Source organism: Opisthocomus hoazin, chromosome 12 (genome assembly GCF_030867145.1).
Source record: "Opisthocomus hoazin isolate bOpiHoa1 chromosome 12, bOpiHoa1.hap1, whole genome shotgun sequence".
Taxonomy (NCBI): domain Eukaryota; kingdom Metazoa; phylum Chordata; class Aves; order Opisthocomiformes; family Opisthocomidae; genus Opisthocomus; species Opisthocomus hoazin.
In genome coordinates, this window is record NC_134425.1 from 20,734,903 (window position 1) to 20,755,291 (window position 20,389).

At 39.8% G+C, this 20,389-nt stretch overlaps 1 protein-coding gene across 2 annotated transcripts in view; it reads right to left on the minus strand.

The window, feature by feature from the left end:
- ADCY7 (adenylate cyclase 7) overlaps nt 1–20,389 on the minus strand; it is a 62,657-nt gene extending 42,268 nt beyond the window's left edge. For both annotated transcript variants that reach the window (XM_075434182.1, XM_075434184.1), the window contains exon 1: nt 20,272–20,389. The gene's annotated coding sequence lies outside the window, so the exon portion shown is untranslated. The remainder of the gene's footprint in view (nt 1–20,271) is intronic.

The window sequence follows — 20,389 nt, forward strand, 5'->3', positions numbered from 1 at the left end:
TTTCATAATGCCTTTCAGAAAAAATATACTATGACAGTTTTTAAAAATCATCCTAGAAACAACATTCTTCAGCAATTTTAGAAGAGGAGCTAAAGGACCTAGAATGATTGCTTTCAATGTTTATGAAAGGGGCTAATTGTAGTAATTTGAATGTGCAATGTACCTAGTTTGCTTTTAATTGAGGACTATGCCAAATTCACAGTTTCACTAACTTCTTAAAAATTATTAAAGATGTGTCTGAAAACACATTTTTTGCCAGAGCCCCTGATAAACAGTTCTATGCAAGATTCACTTTAGTTGCAGAGGGACCGAGCCGCTGCTCCCCAGAAGTCTTCTCAGGATCAGGTCCTGAGGACAATATACTTCCCATCATACACAGACATTATAAACAAGGAAAACGAGTGAGAGAAATACTTTACATCTAAATGTAAAGAGGAAGAGAAAAAGAAAAACCAAAAAAGAGATTGTATTTGTAACTGAAGCTCCTCAGAGGCACAGAGAACAGTCTGGTGATAAGCAGCAAGCTTCCGGAAGTAAAGCGATACGCAGACTAAGTACTTTGAGCCATTTTTTGATCTGTAAGACAGACAAACCTCTCTGCATTCAACACTAACCACAGGCGCCTATTTCCCTAGCAACAGTTTGCAGGCCATTTTCATTTTGACTGAAGGGCATTTAACCAGTTACATTATGAGCACTGCACCTTGCTGCTATAACAGCAGTTGCTTTTCACACCTACCAAATTGTTATTTGCACAGTATTGAGCTGGTGGATCAATGCTGCACCTGCAGCACAGGTCTGCCTTATCAAGTTTTTTTTAAAAAAGTACCTAAACTTCATTGCTCTAAAACTGTTAAAAGGTGGGGAAAAAAAACCCTACAGTATTTTATAAAGGTCTTCGTTTTGCTCCTTAGTAACATCTCTCTCTATCACTATTTTCAAGGTTTTTCCTTTGTTTTAGGTTTGGAGTATTAGAGCACAAAGAAGAGAAGGACATGACAACAGTTCTTTATTAATTTTAGGGAGACTTCATTAGCTTCAAGAAACAAATTTCACATAACAAACTCCATAACGGAAGGATGGATTATTTTTGTACTATGAAATCCCAGATTTACCATACTTCACGAAATGTAACACTTGTTTACAGCAAAGACTTCCAAAATTGTTTGATTCTTCCCAGTTTTATTCAAGACATCTGTTCACTGATCATTCACCAGCATAATAAACAAACTCTGGAAATCCACACGTGGTTATGAAATTATACAGAAGTTAACAAAACATCAGTTTTGTTTGACCCCCTTTTCAAAAACGCAGCCCCTTTCACTTCTTTCTTTTGATCCAGTTATGAGATAAAATTTCCATTCTGACCAGTAGCTTAATTTTTTAAACACCAGTAGAAATTATTAATCATAACAGCTTTGACTACTGTTTTCAAAAGTGTTCACACTATCCTTACTCAGACTTTCTGACTGGTTCAGTGGATACCTCCACAAACCTCTTTAAAGCAACAGTGCAGTGCACCAAGGGTTTCTGATTATCTACTTAGTTTAATTATTAACTTAAAAGTATAAAGATGCCACAAGCCTCAAGAGTTTACCCTGCTAGTAGACATAACAGCAACACCAATACTGCTGGAGCTCTAATTTGAATGCTTACCCTGAATATACACAATTGTAGAAATATCTTAATTCAGTTCAAATTGATCACATTTACACTGCGAAGTGAAATATTTTACAAGAAATCTCTTGCATAATTTTTGAATGACTTCACTGATAAATACCCTGAACTGAAATACTGACATTCATTCGAAGTCTTTCTAGGCAAAATATAGTGGCATCATGTGTACCTTGTAAAGGGTTAGAAGTATTTTATATCAAATCTGTAAAAATCATCTCATCACAATAATTTTAACTGAACAAAGGTATTTTAAAACATAAAACATAATTTGTATTATTAAAATACCATGCTATACTTCAACTATATCTTAACAGGCAGATCCTTTAGACACTGTTTTATAACACTGCTAAATTTATTTCCCCCTCAGCTACGTATGGTCCATATTTAAGGACTCTCAATATTTTTCAGAAATGTTTAAAACATATTTCACATTATCTTTCTTTTAAATAAACAGTCATTTATAAATCAAACTAAAACTATTACAAAGATGCTTCTTTCTACTTTACTGCCTGGCTAACACAGATCTTCTAAAGATCACTTCCATATTATTCTAAGTGATATTATAAGGAAATATAAATTGAACTGATGCTTAGCTTAAAGTTTACTTTATTCAGAAATGTCCAAGACAGTTTATTGTAGGAATAATATAAAAGCTCAGGAACAAAAAAGAAAGTTAGAACAAAGCAAACAATATTAGATAAAACTGCCACTACTCCCTCTCCCATATCACCTAAAAAACTACACTGAAAACCACAAGAACAGTTAAAAGTGTATAGATTTCTTCTATAAAAGGGATTTTAAAATTTCTAAACTACATCATGAAGTATCATGCTGACTGTACGTGTTACAACCCACTGAACAGCCTTCCCTTCTTCGTTTTACCTCTTGTTGCATTTGAACTTGGCTACCACTGTCTTATAAATTCACACGAAATTAGATCCTCCTCTGGATACACCTAGAAAACTGGATTTCTACACAAAGACTGGTTCTGCTCTCTTGGGAGTAATATTTTATTAAAGTAGGAACTACTTCCTGAATGTGGGAAGTTTGAAGCAAGAACACACACATGCAGAGCCAATCTTAAAACTACCACTGAGAAGGCCTCCAAGAGTTTCTGGTACAATCCTTCTTGCTCTGACATGTCTAAAGGTTACGTAGCACTTCTGGAGTGGCTTTCAGTTTCAGTAATCAAGGGTTTTCTACCTGGTACCAGAAGTTAATTATGAACTTCGGAAACAGTAGTTCATAGTCAAACTATTTCACATCTAAAATTGCATCTTCTTAAAATAACTAAATGAAACAACAGAAACATGATTACTACAAGGCTGTTGCAAAGAATACATGGTTTCTGCCCTTGCCGCTGCAGCTCTCCAGCTCCAGTGGAAGCTCTTTGGCAAAACTCAGTGTGGGTCTAGAAGCTCTCTTTCTCTCAGCACATGCATACCACCGTCTGGTTTACACATGTACCTTGACCCGGTTGGTTGTGACAGGGATTATTACCAAAACTAGCCCCAGTGAAAAGCACTACAGAGTTCAAATCCTATAGGATCAACCAAAGAAGTCAGAAAATCTTGCAAATTAATAACGCAACAGTGGACTTCAACTATTCACCTACAAGCAGATCAAATGGCATAATGAGATAAAAAATTAGAAGCGACAGAAATTACAATCTAGGAAGTAAACATTCAAAACCGAGAAAAAGCAATATCCTTTGATGAAAATGTAATTAAACTATACAATTAAATTCCGTAAAATCTCTGAGTTTACCTTTTAATGTTGGCGAAAGAAATAGTAAGTTTTTATGAACACTGTACACCAAAAAAATTCAAAATAATAACAGACTTAAGCCATAGCCCTAAGATCTGATCCGGTGGATCACTGCTGCACCTGCAGCATAGGTCTGCTTTATCATGGTTGGTTTTTTTTTTGGTGGGTTTTTTTTTAAAGTATATAAACTTTATTGAGCTAAAACTGTTAAAAGGTGGGGAAAAAAACCCTACAGCATTTAAAACAGGTCTTCCTTTTGCTCCTTAGTAGCACCTCTGTCTATTACTATTTTCAAGATTTTTCCTTGTAGTTTCCTGATAGTTTCCTAAAAGATAATTCATGATTCAAAGACTTTGCATTCTACATAGAAACAGAGCCAGCCATAGGGAAAGTGCTCAACAAAAACCCATGCTATGAAGAGCAGACGTGGGGAGAGAACTGAGGCTCAGTAGATCACTGGCTAAGCCTTATCTGGTAGATTAGGGAGCTCCTGTGGAAGCAAAAATCACTCCTTTAATTAGTGCCACAGCCACTTCCCCACTTTTCAAAATTCTGATTACATTGAGCTTTCACTGAAGTTGTTCAGCACAGCTGAGACCAGGCCTGAAATCCAAATATTGCCAAAACCCCAAGTATGTTATTTCAACAGCCACATCTTCCGGTTAAAGCATAATAAATTCCAGAGGTATTTTTCTCGCCTGTACTCCTGTCTTTCCATCCTGTACAAATTCTCAAAACCTTCTGACGCCCTCAGCCCCTGTATGAGAAGGATGATCACTGTGGTTAAATCAAAGAACTCAAAATGTATTTTCTAACTTCTGGCCCTCCCACAGATTTCCTGCTGGCTGGCTCCGAGTATGTGGTATCCCTTTTTCTCTCCCAAACGAACTGACCTAGTACCATCCTCCACCCACAAAAGGTGCCAGCAAAATAAATGCTCACAAGACATTTTAAGAATACAGTAGTCTCATGCGTATAAGACACAAGTAACTTTGGACTACAACTATGCATTACAGTAAACATCTTTGCTGGCACTTAAATATTTTGTTAGACTTTAATCTCGTACTTCCAGAAACTGATATAAACCCTGGAGGAAAATATCTATTCAGCTGTGGCAGGAAGCGCAATGTCAGGCTTTAAATATCACATAAAGTAATAGTTAAGTTATTGTGTAATACGATTACATTTTAAAAATAAATATATAATTAAATAAGAATGCATGATGTTAAGGATAGTAGAATGACAGTCCTGCAGCTCACACTGACAGACATGGCAGTTACAAAAACAGTGAATCAGTGCTGTAAATTCAGTTACAGAAGGGGGGAGAAATCTTTCATTTATGTTTTGTTCTGAGAAATAACGCCATCTTTTTCAGCAGCAAAAGAAATCAGTATCTCTGAGCAATGGCAATACAGAGCAGTGGATGAAATCATGAAGTTCCATTCATTCCTTTCACATGGGTGTAACACGACCACTACTTTTTTACATACAGTTCAAGCTGACACATGCAGCATTACCATCACTTCCTTATTTCTAAAGTACAACTCACTGCTCATGCACACAAACCCTAATATAACGGGGGAAGGGTCTAAGAGTGAAGGAAGAGGTATCACTACCAGGGATGTATTCAAATACAAACATCTACTAAAGCAAATGAATGTTTATTCATAAATCACCACCCTCCCTTCCCTACACACAGAGTTTAAATTAGTTCAATGAACAGAAGTCTCGAGAGGAAACTTTTGCTGCTCATTTTAAACACCGAAACCCATGGGTCTTGGATACAGCTTTGCAATAGGGGCTTCTCCAGTAATATTTGGTCAACGAGTTTCTCCTGCTCTTCCCCTGTCCCTCTCCATCACTTGCTCCCATCTTGTCATCACACCACACCATTCTTTCATTACCTACGTGTTGCTGTTTCTAAACCTACACGCAGTCAGATCGGCTCAAAAACAACCATTGGTGTCTCCGAGTTTTGTTTCTCCTTGCCTAAGAGGCAGACAGGGTCAGTGATTCAAGGTCAGGCTGGACAGGCTCTGAGCAACCTGATCTAGTTGAAGATGTCCCTGCTCACTGCAGGGGGGTTGGACTAGATGACCTTTAAAGGTCCCTTCCAACCCAAATGATTCTTTTCTATGTGATTGTGGGCAGCGCAGCTTCGTGGGCAGTGGAGACACCACAGCTGAGAGCCGCTGGCTGCGGAGCAGAGGCAGAATGTGCAGGTGAGTGCAGGAAGAGCTCCTTAACCTGAAAATGCTGCCGCTGCCATCGCAGGAAGGAACTGTGCTCCCACATGTGCCCCGAGATGAGGGCCAGCCCGGAGAGATGCTAGGCAAGAGTCAGCAACAGAAAAGATCAACTTCTTGGGGGAAAACAGACCTGGCAATGCCTTTGCTAAACAAGTAGTCAGGTTGGTCTGTAGTTCTCTATTTTAACACCTGACAAAAGCCATTAACAGTTTAGTCATACCCAGTCCATAACCTCCAGGAAATATTCAAGAATTTAAAGAACAGGGACTGATAAATATACGCAAGCAGGGAAGACTCACCCCAGTCAGACTGGCTCACTCCATCCCTGAAACCTGGAGCTGTGAATGAGGAGATCCAAGATGCTTTCCCAGACTTGGGAGGAGAGTCATAATTGCATCATTTTTCTAGATGAGCAGTGTCAACGATTCAGGCTCTGAGTCAGAACCAAGCCAGTCAATGCCCTGCAGTGGCCCCTGGGGCACTGTGCTATTAGAAGTGATGACTTTCACAACAGGCTGCCGAGCAGGATCCAAGCCGACTTACGCTTGTTGAAAAAAAAAGAAAACTGCTACTTTATTTTTCAGTAAGAGCAAGAACATATTGCCAGTACTTTGGGCAACTTCCAGCAGCCCAATTACTGTTAATGTCCAGAACGCTGTGTCTGGGGGCCTCCAAGATGAGTAAATAATACCTCATGTACTTTTATTTCTATCAAGATTTTGCAGAAAGAAAAAGCCAGAAAACAGTGTGACTGTGGGTGTGACAGGGTGCTAGAATCACCCTATGAACACTATTCACATCTTTTAACTGCCAGGTTTATGTTTCCACCACTAAACCACACTTCAAGTTTGCGGCCTAAAAAGCAGTAATTTTAGGGGGGGGGAGAGGGGAAGGCGGGGGAAGTGCTCTTTACTTCCAACTTCCAACTGTTGCACAGCAAGATGTACACCAAAAGTATCTGTATTCAAGCGCAGGAAAAGCAGGAGGATTACTCGTAGGAGGCTCAAGATAAAAAGAACTATTTAAAAGGCTTAGCTCACGCTTTTAGTCAAAAGGGAGTTAAGCACATAAACAGAAAAAATATCATTTTGTGACCATTTTGCAGTTCATCATACATATGTTACGTATCTTACACACCTTGCCTAGGCAAATCTCAAAACCAAGTATTTTTGCATTTGATTACCAGTCTAGAAAGACATAAGAGTTCCCAATGAGAAAGCAAAAAGCCACATTTATGTGTGTAGAATGTTTCTGAAGTAACACACTCCTCAAATATTTACAAATCCAGATCACAGAATCAGAATCACAGAATGTTCGGGGTTGGAAGGGACCTCTGTGGGTCATCTAGTCCAACCCCCCTGTCGAAGATCCCACTTTTACACTAACACTTCCCTCAGACATTTTTGCTGGTTTTAAATGAAGTATTTTAACTGACTTTCACAAAGTTTCATTATGAAATACCATGATGCCTGGAAATGAAATTATCTCAAAGGCAAAAATTTAACAAATGAAGCAGAAACCACTGAAATACAATATAATGCACAATATGACAAATCCTGTATTCATATCTATCACTGAGTCAGCCCACTTCATCCAGGAGCTAACAGCCAAATGTTTCAGGGTAAGGAAAAACATAAGCCATACACAACCCTTCAGTGACCTAAACCATGCATAAAACAGGCATATCTACATTTTTAGCTACTCTGAATATTACACACAGACATAAAAATGCTGTAACATTCATTTAAATCATAAAACACTGGCTTACACCTAGACTTTTACTACTTTATCATCATGTAACCATGCCTAGGCACACAGAAGCTACAACAAGTAAGAAATGAGGAAGGGAAAGCATAAAATGTAAGTGAAAATGTCTGGTATGTATTTTTGTGAAAAAAATCTAACCAACTCCTTAAAATGACTCTAAGTAGTTACTGTTTGATAATAAACGTATTCTGGCACATACATGTTGGACTCTACCAGAAATTTCATCGTCTCTTTGTTAAGTGTACATATAAGCCTATTCAAGCACAAAACGCAGATAAGACAATAACTTGAAATTAAATACAAGCAAACAGTCAAAACTTCTGTTTCAAAATGTTATAGCTGCTCCAGCGTATTTTTACAAAAAGACACAACTGCTTCAATATGCTCAGTGACAAGCACAGCAAAAACTGTCTTTCACACAAACTCTCAGCTTTAGACGGAGTTTAAAAAACAGGTGGGTGGGGGAGACATCGCAGATGTGCAAGAAAGGTACCAACAGGCCAAGTGATGCTCCAAAAAAATCAGTGGGGTAAAAGAAAAATGTGTCGCATTAGGAAACAAATTGTACACTGTCAGTAGCAGATACCAAGCACAAATTAAGAAAGCATTAAGAAAAGGTTTTTATATTTAGGCAATAGCTGGGGACAATGAACTCAGAAACCAATATTCACTGAACTCTCCACCCAAAACACTGATCTCTGAAATCCTGAATTCTTAGACAGGGCGATGCACAAAAGAAGTAAAGTCAAGCCAAATCAAAGCTGCAATTAAGCATCCCAAGTACAAGGAATATTTTACATATACTATGAATACTAGACCTCTGCTTTATCAGCATCATGGCTGAAAATAAATCTGTCCTGTGAACATAAAGCAAGGATTCAAGTCAACCACGATAAACAAATATTAAGACTTACAGAACATTACATTCTTGATAGCAAATATTATAATTAATATATCAATTCTTTTAAGCATTGTTTGATTATAAATTTCCCCTCAATTTCTCCCTTGGCTGAGATGAAGCCAGGAAGCTAGCACAAAAATGTGTTTAGAAACCTATCATTTAAACAAAAAGCAATACATAAAAGTCATAACCATGAGAAAAAAATGCTGAAGTAAGTACCGCTACATATGCGCGTAATCCTAATGCTTCTTCCTGCAGCTTATACTGGGCAGGCAGGTTGCAGCACGGGGGTGGAGCCCTCCCCACTCCCCAGGGACTCTGAGGACAGCCCTGCATGACCTCCCCAGAGCTGATACAGACCGGACCAGAGGTCTGACTCTCCCCCTCTCCAGACAGGGAGCAGCACCTGGCCTGATGACTGCTCCTCCTCCAAGCACCTGAGTGACTTTCCCAGCTTGCCCTTCGTTTATGACCCTACAGAAAAGATTAACAGGAGGTCAATCTGAGGAATAGGGATGATTCAGTGAATGACACATCAAGGAACTCAGACCGCATGGTAAATCCAGGTCAAAAAATTCCAAATAAGAAACAGTATATTCTCATTCTGGCAGAAGTCAAATGAAAGAAAAGCCAGGAAGTTCATCAATAAAAGCAGACATTTATATCAGTACTCCTACACTGAGAGGGCTGTGCCTCTAGTTCTTGTTCAAAAATTAGTTTCTTGCACAAACAAGCTATAGTAAAGTACAAAAGCAAGGTAGCTGCATCCATATAAAACTATATGGCGTATTCCAGAAGCATAGCATATAGTCTTAGCCATATATTCCTTCATTTATTGTGCTTGAAATCTAAAATTAATATTTCACTACAGGGAAATATATGTAAAAATGTAAGTCACAGGCCCAAGGAAAGTGCTTAAAAATTTGCTGACTTCTCTATTAAGACAGGAAGGAAGTTATAAGAATGATTTAGCCTGCTGGCTTACAAGATTCGTGCTTTATCAGAATATAAATGATAGCAGACATTTTTAGCAGACACTAAATCACAAACTTGAGTTTTAAACTAAGCTTTTAGCACCTGACCCCAGAAAAACTCAACTTAAGCCAAAAATAGATCAAAATTAATAAGACAAGTGAAAGATGAGCCTTACAGTTTTGAAATGCTTTTTTTTTTTTTTGAACGACTCATAACCAAAAGCAATGTTTGGCAATATTACAAGGAGGGTGCTCCCACCCAGGTTACTACCTTGTAAAAAAACCACTTTTTTTTAAACAGGTGGGCAAAAATCACTGTTGCCTACCTTTCCATCCTGTTAGCTACGTATCAACATAGAAAGGAATTAACAGTAATAGTTTATGGGAATGCACGCAAATATCCCAAGCAGCTTAGAACTACATAAAACTACATCTTGGGATCATTCTGACTCAGGTATCATTTCCAGTCAAAAGTCATACAACACAGTTTATGTCCTACAAATGGTCTGTCGAAATCATCAAACTATCCAGATTTAAAAAAAAAAATAAATTTAAAGGCTACCATGGTAAAGAAAATTACCTACCTAGTTATACAAATAAATTATTAGTAGATCGATTAAAACATGAGGATTAATTGCACGTAAAATCTCCCATAGTAAGTGCCAATGTAAAAACTTCTAGCCTCCTGTACAGGAAAGCAGAACAACCTGTCTCATATTTACCTTATTTAGGATAACATTATATACAGGTAATAAATAAGGCATTTTAGCTTTTTCCCTGGCAACATTTTGTGCAGTCATCCGCTTAGGTTAGAATGCAGACCTGTTACCTGTTCAATTATTGTCTAAAAACTAGCATGTCCGTAATTACTGAGTTGCTCCCCTGATGTAAGAATATATGCTTATGTTAGAAGACATACACACACCCTGACTGCATACGCTTCTGGAGTGGGTGAGGCAACAACACTATCATAAGCGGCTCTTCTCTGTAATCACAAATTCCTTACAACTATCACAGGAACCTACACACATTCTGAAGGTCAGCTGGACACTACTGAAGCTCTTGAAATGTAACTTTTTTTTTGTTCAAGAAGGGGAAAATAGTTAGGAAGGGCTAGTTGTATGGCATTGCAGAGAGGGAGGAGTGGCACTCAGCCTCTGCTGCTGAACAAGACATCATTAAAGACCATCCGCAATCACCTGGGCCGTTCCCTTATCGGAACAGGTGGTTTGTGCCTGCAAAAACCAGTTTTTCAGGTCTGAACTCATATTGTATGGTAATCACACAACAGACCACCCAAGGGTTTGCGACTGACCAGAGGGTCACAACAGCAAAGGGAACGGCAAGAGAATCAAAGTCTGCTTTGATGCTTCTCACGGAGCAAGGAAAGCCCGTACTGGGGGCATCACGTACAGGAATGGGGACATGGGAACACGGGGGAGCATTGACCAAATCCCAAAGAACACTCCAAAGAAGGGAGATTCAGGGAACAGCATGCAATATAATTTATTTCTCACCTATCAGTGATCTCCAGCATCACCGGGAAAACTGCTTTAAAAATTGCCCCCACAACTAGCTATGTGAGTCTTTGTGACTGTCAGCTGTTTTCTGCCTCCCAGTCAAGCACTCCTAGCAGATGGGGCTCCGGAGAAGTTTACTTTAAGAGATGCAGAGAGTCAGCACTGATTTTTAATGTCCAGGGCAGTTGTTCCCAAGGTCCAGGCTCAGTGAGCAAGCTCAGAGAGCCAGCATCCAGAACGCCAAGGTGCTTAAAGCAGTCATGTATGGGGTAGACACAAATACAGCCAGCTGGTGTCTTGCAGAGAAGGCATGAATCGTGGGGACACTAGCACGAGCACACAAGAGGAGAACATACTAAAATTCATCTATGACACTGAAAAAGAGGGATGGAGCTATTCCCCACTTGGAATGTACACGCTTCCCCTGCCCAGAGCTATGCCTCTGCTCAGCGGACTCAGGTCACAGCAACTCATAAAAATATTTCTGGACAATTTGATGTTCAACACCTTAGGTAGCTGCATGCAAAAGTGCTTTTAAAACACAGCAGGATTCCAGAAGACATACGCTGCCCTTCCCCTTCTCTGGGGACTTCTGAAGAGTCCCCACCTCACTGTTATCACTATCCTAGCCTGACTCTGGATCGGGACAAGTTTTTCCCAGATCCACTACAGTATTATTATACAATATAATTAGGTCTCCTCTGCCTGCAACCTACATTTATCCGATTTCTGTGAGTGCAGTGACACAGACAAAGAAATCCTTTCTCCTCCCCCCTAGCCGGGCCTTTTTCCCCTTGTGAAAGCCCCTCTTTTTCTAGTGAGAATGTTTTCATAGCATGTAAGAACTGCAACACACCACCCTCTTTCCAACTACTCCAGCTAAACACTATGTTATTCAGCATAGCTTTCAGCACATTGAATACGTTGTACTGGAGAAGTGCTGCCTCTCTCCTTGCCTTGGTTTAAATGAGAAAGCAAATTAACTGATTACTGATTCCCAGCTTTCCGATTCCCAGATTTCCTATACTTTCTACAGCCAACGCTCTTCAGACTTACCAGCAAGTAATAAGTTTTGTTGTTTGTTTGGGTTTTTTTTGGCAAGGGCTTCTTAAAACTTTGGTTATCCATTTGTAAATGCTCAAGCCCAAAGAATGATGCCTGGGATACTAATACACAGAACATGATGAGAAGCCATCCAGAAAGATACAAAGAAACAAGCACAAGTATCTTTTAGATTCTATAGCCTCCAGAAATTACACTTTAGTTGGTTTTATTTATACAAGTATATGTATCCTGATATATACATATACCTATTATTATTGGCAGCTCCAAGAAAAGCCTAACTATCACTGATTAAGGATCCATATTTAATTGCTGTCCAAATCAAGTGCAGCAGAATTCATTTCTAAATACAACAGCCTGAACAGATGCAGGACAAAAATTAATTCAACATGTAAACCAAGTGTCTAACGCTTCTCTGGTAAATCAGTTTAGCTACTACATCCAAATTCCTTGTACAAACATGCTTGATAAACAATTATGGAACACACAGCCAATATAAGAAAATAACAACTCTTAATTCTTGCCCAAATCTGCCCAGAATCTTGAAAAACAAAATTTCTCCCTTTATTATTCCAATATGTTATTCGTTAACTCCAATTTAATCTCCTTTATCTAGTAACGTTAATTTATTGGTCTGCACTTGACCAGAGCAATTAACACCCACACGCAGTTCTGCTCACACTGACAACCTGTGTCACTAAACCATGTTCTACAACTCTGCAAGTGAGCTCTGAACACGCAAGTAATCAACACAGCAGCTCACTGGGGAAAATAAAACTGCCTGTGTGGAATTTTGCCTACTGTGGGACTCTGAGAACCACATCAAATAATTTTTACAAAGTAACTATACTGTTTTTTTTCTATTTCTTTGAAGGCTAAAATACTGCTATCAAATTAAATTTTCACTTTCTCATAGCAACTCCTAGCTTTGATTACCTTCCAACAGCTACAAATTTTGTATTATTATGTTATGTGCAATAACACTGCACTTTCTTAAGCGAATCACAACATATTCCAACACAACTGTCACTATAGTGCTGCAATGTATCTTCTGTTTTATTTTAAAAGTCCAGCATCCTGAGGAAAGGGAGTGGGGGGCTTGTAACTGTTACTGTATTACAATTAGCAGACTAGAAATAAAAAGTAAAAACTACTAAATCCAAAACAAGATACTCCTCAGGAACTTGCAAAGAACTACAGGTGATTTTTAAAAAGTACTACAGTGAAAACTTTTCACATTAATTTCCTGCTGTACAAGTAAAGCAGAGGAGCAGGGCTTTCTTTAGAAGTACTGAAATTGGGTTAACAATTCAATTAGCAATACCTCAAATGCAAACTCAGTCCAGGTCACTTTTCCAGCACATCTGCAGAAGTATAACTTACTACTTGGATAATTAGGAACACAGTTTCACAGTACAGTCACTGTCAAAGGAGGGAACCGTCCCCGGCTGTTTCTCCAGCAGTTCGACAATATGTTCTTGCCACTTCCTCTAGCCTGGCTGTTCTGTTCCGGGGGGGGGGGGGGGAATATTTTTTTAAAAAATCAGACTTTAAAAAATGCTTTTCCTTTTAAAAAAACAGCTTTTTGCCAATTTAGTTCCATGAATCAGCTCACCAGAAGGTCAGATGAGCACCAGTGTGGATTTCAGGGAGGGGTGGGAGCACACGGGCAGGAAGCGAGCAGTGCTGCCCGCTTTTAGTGACAGCTTCTCCTCGAGCCTGTTTAGCCACACCATAAAAATCACACCCTTCATTGCGTTTACTATTGTGTTTATATTCAAAGTCATATAAGAATATCTATAGGAAAAATAATATTTGGCGTAGCCATCATTAGTCATTTTTACATAGCCAGTGAGCAGAAAGAAACTTAAAGTTCCCAGCACATTCCCAAACAAAGCTGTGCCCTCCTGTACATACACAAGCCCTTGCTGAAAACAGCCTGTTAAATTCATGAACTACACGGATACTCCACAATAGGGCAAAATTGGGCCTGAAAAACCTAAACATCAATCAGCTCACAAGACTGTGAAGTGACTGGCAGATTACGCCAATTCTAGAGAAAGAAAAAAGATTTGGGGGGTTACAAGTCCACTGCCGGAGGGTTTCCACCAGAAGAGAGATCTCCCAGGCCTCGTCCCGCCCACGCCGCCCCCACCAGCGCTCCAGCCACAGCACTGCCTGTTCAGGCACTCCACGGGGCACAGCTACCCCCAGCCGCCCTGTGCCCAGCGTGGGGACAGGGTGCACCTCAGCACCACAGCTTCAGCCTACGAGATGTGCCTGCCCGCTTGCCCCTTGCGAGCAGAAGCGCAAATGCTCCTCTCACCCAGCACAAGGGAAAAAGCTCACGCACCCCGCAACACCTACCCTGCCTTCTGATGGTGGACTGAAATCAAGCAGGCCAATATCCTACAAGTTACAAATCCACAGAATTTGCCTCTATTTTTGTCCTGTCTTCGAATAAACTGCACAGGGCCTACATACACTAGAATACTGCACATGGAATAAACAGGACTTTAAGAATTGGCACAATTAAAGTATCAGAACTGATTCATTCACGTGATCCATGACAAGGATTTTTAAAGCATTTTCACCTGAAAAACCCAGTCCCTGACTAAAATGTACTAGTAATAACTGCACACATTTCTCACGTCTTCTGTAATTTATTTTAGTTCATTCCAATAAATGTGTATCTCACAAATATATATATGTTTGTTGCCCTGGCACTGAAACGACAGCCTCCTTCATGGCAGGAGGCTGAAAGTGCCAGCAAAGAAGGAGCTGAAGATCAGGCAGAAAGCATCAGGAAGTGAGAAAGTTTTGATAGCTGTACCCCAGCTTCCTTTCAAATGAGGAAATTGAAACCAAAATTCTGTTTTGTACTAGAATTTATTTTTTTGATTTAGTCCCACGTAAGCTCAGTAGCGATAACAGAGAAAAAGACGTAGACGCACAGAAAAGCCCTAGTACAGAGTTCATCCTCTCTCGACACTATCAGATTTTTTTCCTCATAGCCTAAGTTTGAGCTTGTTTCAGCAAGGGGGCCCTGCCTGAAATATTGTAATAGATGGACTCAGGCTGACATGAGCCAGGGGCTAAGAATATCTGGCATTTAAATGATCAGTTTTACTGCCCATTTCCATTAACTTCAGCTGATTTTGAATAAACCTCAGTGAGCTGTCTGCTTGAATCCACCTTTGACAGCTCCTTCCCAGCTGCACTCATTACCCAGCCCTTCCATGTGCTTTGTCATTCTATTGGCACCCTTGTTTCCTCACCATTTTGGTTACTTGGATGGAAGACAGTATCTGAGTAAGAATTAGTCACTGCTAGGTGGTTTGATCATCAACTAGTCCTTTAAAAGAACCCCCTAGTATGAATGTATTACACTTTAATATAAATAAAGCAGAAAACTTAATGTTGCAGACTGGACATTAAGCAAATAATGACCCAAACCCAGGCTACACTGCAAATTAAGAGCATGCTACTGAAATATTTTATTCGACTCCTTGAAATGCTAACTCACCATTGTTAGCCATAACCTCACAGAGTGAAAACCAACAAATTAAAAACAAAGTTAAACAGTCACATGTAGACTATTTCTACATTCATCTACCTATAAAACACTTAACTATATTGCCTCCTTCCTTGAAATAAAGCATGCACTCTTAAGACCCTACAACTTAATCAAAGTCCTTCTAAAACATTTTCATATTGATTATATTACAAGCATACGCTTGCGGCTTTATAACCAGCCATTTACAAGGCAGCATTATAAAAAAAGAATTTGTTGCTATACTTGCGGAGCATCTCAGAAAAACACATTCCTTTTGTTGTGGGCTGAATGACAACTCACATGTCAAACAGCACTTGCTTCTGCATCACGCAGAACTGAAGATGATGCAAAGCCTGATCGCTGCTCTTACACAAACTGTGATGCAGGACACAGGAGAATGAGTCTGAAAATTATCTTGTTCAATTATCTTTACCAGAAGACCCTGCCAGCTACCTGCACAGAGCAAACGTATATATACACAGCGAACACAGACACACACATAGCGCTGGGGCACTTCAGGGAGAAGTTGCTAGAAACAGCCAGCCATATTCAGAGAAACTTGTCACCTTTCTCTGAGTTACGCCGTTAGTTACAGCCTCGGTAATCTTTGTTATTTCTGTTTCTAACTAGAATGCATTACTTATTCACCTAGTTTTATGCCCAGAAACAGAAGTTAAACACACCCTGTTTGTTCCTTCTCTCTAATTACAGCCCAGAAGTTACTTTTAATACTGAAATGAGGATTGCAGAACAGCTGTTAGAGAGGGGAACATTTTGGCCATTAGCTGTGAAGGAAGCTCTTAAAAAAAGTGGTACGTGCAGCCCTGCGTCACATGAGAGCCAGCTTTGACTTTGTTTCGTCTTTAAAGGATGAACTGTCCTGAAGCCTATGAACTTCAGGGCCAATGCTGTAAAAATCAAACTACCAGTCTGGTTGCCACGGAAAAGGTGCTTTATTTGATTTTTCTAAAAATGCTACTGAAAACAGGCTACACAAAACGAGTAAGTTTGAAGGACTTGTTTTGACACAAACTGATGTTGTAACTCCAAGCTACTGAGGTAAAGCAATGCTTCAACTAAAATGCTCCATGTCCTACTTAAATTCTGCCCTTTGAGTAACCTAGACAAAATTATTTCACCTTTTACATCTTAATTTTAATAACTCTGAACAGAGAACACTCCGCAGTAGCAACCTCCACATGATGTGCAAGGAAGTATTATTACAGCATATTTACACTATTTTATGTTATGCTTCTTAAGCAAAGAAAAACACCTCCGAAGGAAAGATCAAATATATCGCTTGCTCCTCCTGCCTGCATATATGGACTAGCCTGCTGCTTGGTGCCGCAAGACAGAGCCTGGATCCTACTCGAGATGACTCAGGAAGACAAGATGGTATAAGATGTAAAAGGCAAGCAACAGCAATAGCTATTTGAAGTGATTTGCAAGTCTCTGGAGATAATAATGATAATAATTTTTATTATGAGATAAAAGTGTTATAAAACTCCTATTTTTTTAAAGACAGCATTTTTTTCCAGGTGAAAATGTAGTGGGTTTTTAAATAAGGGTATGAGGAAATTCCACATCTGTGTGTCTACTGTTTTCAAAATGTAAAATATAAAATACGTTTTTCAGCAAACACAAGACATTGACTATTCATGAAGTATACCATAATGATCTAAGGAAGAAGTTGCACTTCCGCATTTTAATACAAGATGATCTAACTGCACAGTGGTTACAAACTATTTCACACTGTAACGTCCTGTCATCTTAGGAAATAATCACCTTGAAATTTTGCAGATGCTAGGTTAATAGATTATCTCCCTATTTATGCAGTGTTCCGTCTTTGAAAGAATCAGTTAGCTCCTCAAATGGCGCTTTACAGAGACTGCATTTAAGAATTTGAACACTGACTGCACTCTAATTAGTGGAAAAGAGCGATCTTTGGCACAGCCAGGTCCCAGTTTTCATCTGAAAACCCTTTTTGGTTTAAGTAAGGTCTGTAACTCCACTCTAACAGTATGCCTAAATCTTTGAAATTGCTTGTGAACACAGATGCTTCTCACAGCATCAAATCCAGCCCAAAAGAACAGCAGAAGCGAGTGAGTAGTGCAGGCAGCAGCCAACATGCCCTCACTGCTAGCAAATACAGATCCTCACACCTCGGCGGCGAGTCAAAGTGGCACTGAAGCAGACAACTCTGTAACCTAGAGGACAGCACCAATTCCATTGGCTAGCTGCTCTTACACACCTCAATTCCCAGGGCGACTTCTAATGATAACAACAGTATCTTTTTACACAAAAATTATTTCTATACAGAAAAAGTCCCAAATAACACTTTCAATACCAAAGCCCTGCAGATGCTCAGTGCAGTTTGACTACTACATTTTATTAATGCGAAACACCAAGCAAATCCAGGTAGACTGGATCTTTTTCCAAGAAAAATAAAATGTAGCTTCAACACAAACCATGAGACTGAGGAAGCAATTGCTGGGTGAAGTATTTCAGCCTATGTTTTACAGCCTTCAGAAATCAGAATAAGTCATTTTGATATATTCTGTAATGCTAAATCCAAATCAAAGATGTAACCCAAGAATAAAATTAAGAATTCAAATTAGAGATTTTTTTTGTAATTCCACAAGGGATATTATCTTTTTCTTTTTTCTTTTTAATCTAAGAGCAACTGGCAATCACACAAACACCCACATTAACAGAAGACAATGATCATCTGTCTCTAGGCTAACACCTAAACTAATTAGGTCTCAACCAGCACCTGCCCTTTCACTTAGCACAAACTATGAGAACATAAATATCCACATACACTGGGGAATGGAGTATCTTCCTTGTTTACTCTTAATGGTGTTGTCATTAGCTTCATTAAGGAAAAAATTAAGAAGTTTAATGGCTGCTTTACAAGAACCCCTAGTGACCCTAATTGCTGTTAGTAATGGCTTCTGGAAGCATAAATAACACACTATAACAGCCATTAGAAATCAGTATTGGCCCACTGTTTTCAGAGTGGTATTCCATATATTCTGCATTTTCCATTCTACATCTCTGCATAGGGGGAAACTGGCAATTTCTGGACTGGAGGAAACACGTTGGTGACTTTGGCAAATACTGGTTTTATTGTCAACCACTGCAATGAAGATTTTTTTCAAAAGTACTTAGTTCACTATACAAACATACCATGAGTACACTGTATCATGGGTCTTACCACAGACCTGCAACACATTCTTCTTCCGCCTACAAAGCATCATATAAAAGCTTCCACATCAGTTTCAACATTTGAAAGGTGAGGATACTTAAACAAACAAACAAACCTCTCCAACACACACATACAACCACGCTGTTTCTTTATTTATTTCTGACCTAGACACAATCTTAAACCCTCCTAGAAACTCTCTCCTCCTCTCCTGGAATCCTGCTTGCTTAGAAACAATATTTAAAAAATGACAACACCACATTATTCTTATTTATTCTCAAAATATATAATAGCTATAGAATTTCTTTGTGGTACTTTTCCTTTTTACACATAAAGTAAGCAAGGTCATATCTCCTTAAAAAAAAAAAAAAAAAAAAAAAAAAACAAGAAGAGCTCCTTTCAAAGATCCTAGCTCTTTTTTATTTTTTTTGACCCTGCATCATGAATCCTAGCACAAAGCAGTAAGGTCATTAATGGAGGTACAGTTACATCCAATTTCCGACTACGCAGAAATTTTCATTTTGCAGTGTACAGCACAGGACACTATTTCCTATAATAAATCACAACCACAACAGAATCAGAATTACAGGTTTCAGATGCATTTGCATGGATTTCCCCCACCTTGTATTTGCACAGCACTTAACACAGCACGGTCTTGGGCCGTGACCAAGTGTATCAGGCACACAGCTACACAAATAAAACGTAACATGTCTGACAGGAGAAATGCAGACTTCTACACTGAACCAATTTCAAACATTACACCGTGTGTTTACTTTACATGCCCGAAAATGCTTTCAAAGTGCTGTTGCCAGTCTTCAGCGCTTCTGCTGACCACATCCTTACTGGTCATAAAAGAAGTCTCAGGTTCAACCGACTTAATACTGTCCTGGGTCGTTGGTGATGATATGCCCCTGCTAAATGATATACTTTATCTGTCACCTGCAAACATAAGATCCTAGCAATAATGACCAAATGCTGTACCGCACACATGAAAGCATTTTAATACCTTCATTAACACAGAGCGCTTACTTCTTATAGAAATGCCTCAAAACGTCCTACCGAGATGAGCAGTGATTTACCTATTCAGCTGCAAAGACGACATGAGCCAACCATACCAAGTCTGCCCTGGGTAGTTAGGTACCTCTTTCAGCAATTTAAAGCCCTGTTATACTAAAGAAGTGTAAGTAAAAAAGGACCCAAAATACTTTGTAACATAAGAGCCAGCTTTTGGCTTTCGAGTGCATTACTACGCCAAAGACAAACCCAGCAAAGAACTTCTACATTCATCCAGGGGGCAGAAACAGGCGTAAATGATCAGGCCTCGCAGTTTGCCAAATCCGCCTTTTCTAAGCCAGATCAACTTGCAGCAAGGTTTGCGGCCCTGAAAACTTCTTCGCTGCTCCCAAGCGGTGTGATAAGGGGTAGTAAATAACCATTATCTAAGAAATTTACCAAGTCCTCGACGCTTTTAACACGCTTCGCGGAGTGGAGACGCGGGAGCCGGCCGTCGGCCCCACTCCGCTAGAGCGGGCTGCGACCCTCCCCGGGCCCTCACCGTCCCGGGGCACCTCCCCTCCCGTCGCGGTCTCTCACCTGCGGCCGGCGGAAGAGGAGCGGGCAGCGGCGCGGCGGCCGGTCAGGGCTGGGGCCGGCCGCTCCTCCTCCTCCTCCTCAGCCGCCCGAGGTGTCTCCGGGGCCCGCGGAGCCTCCC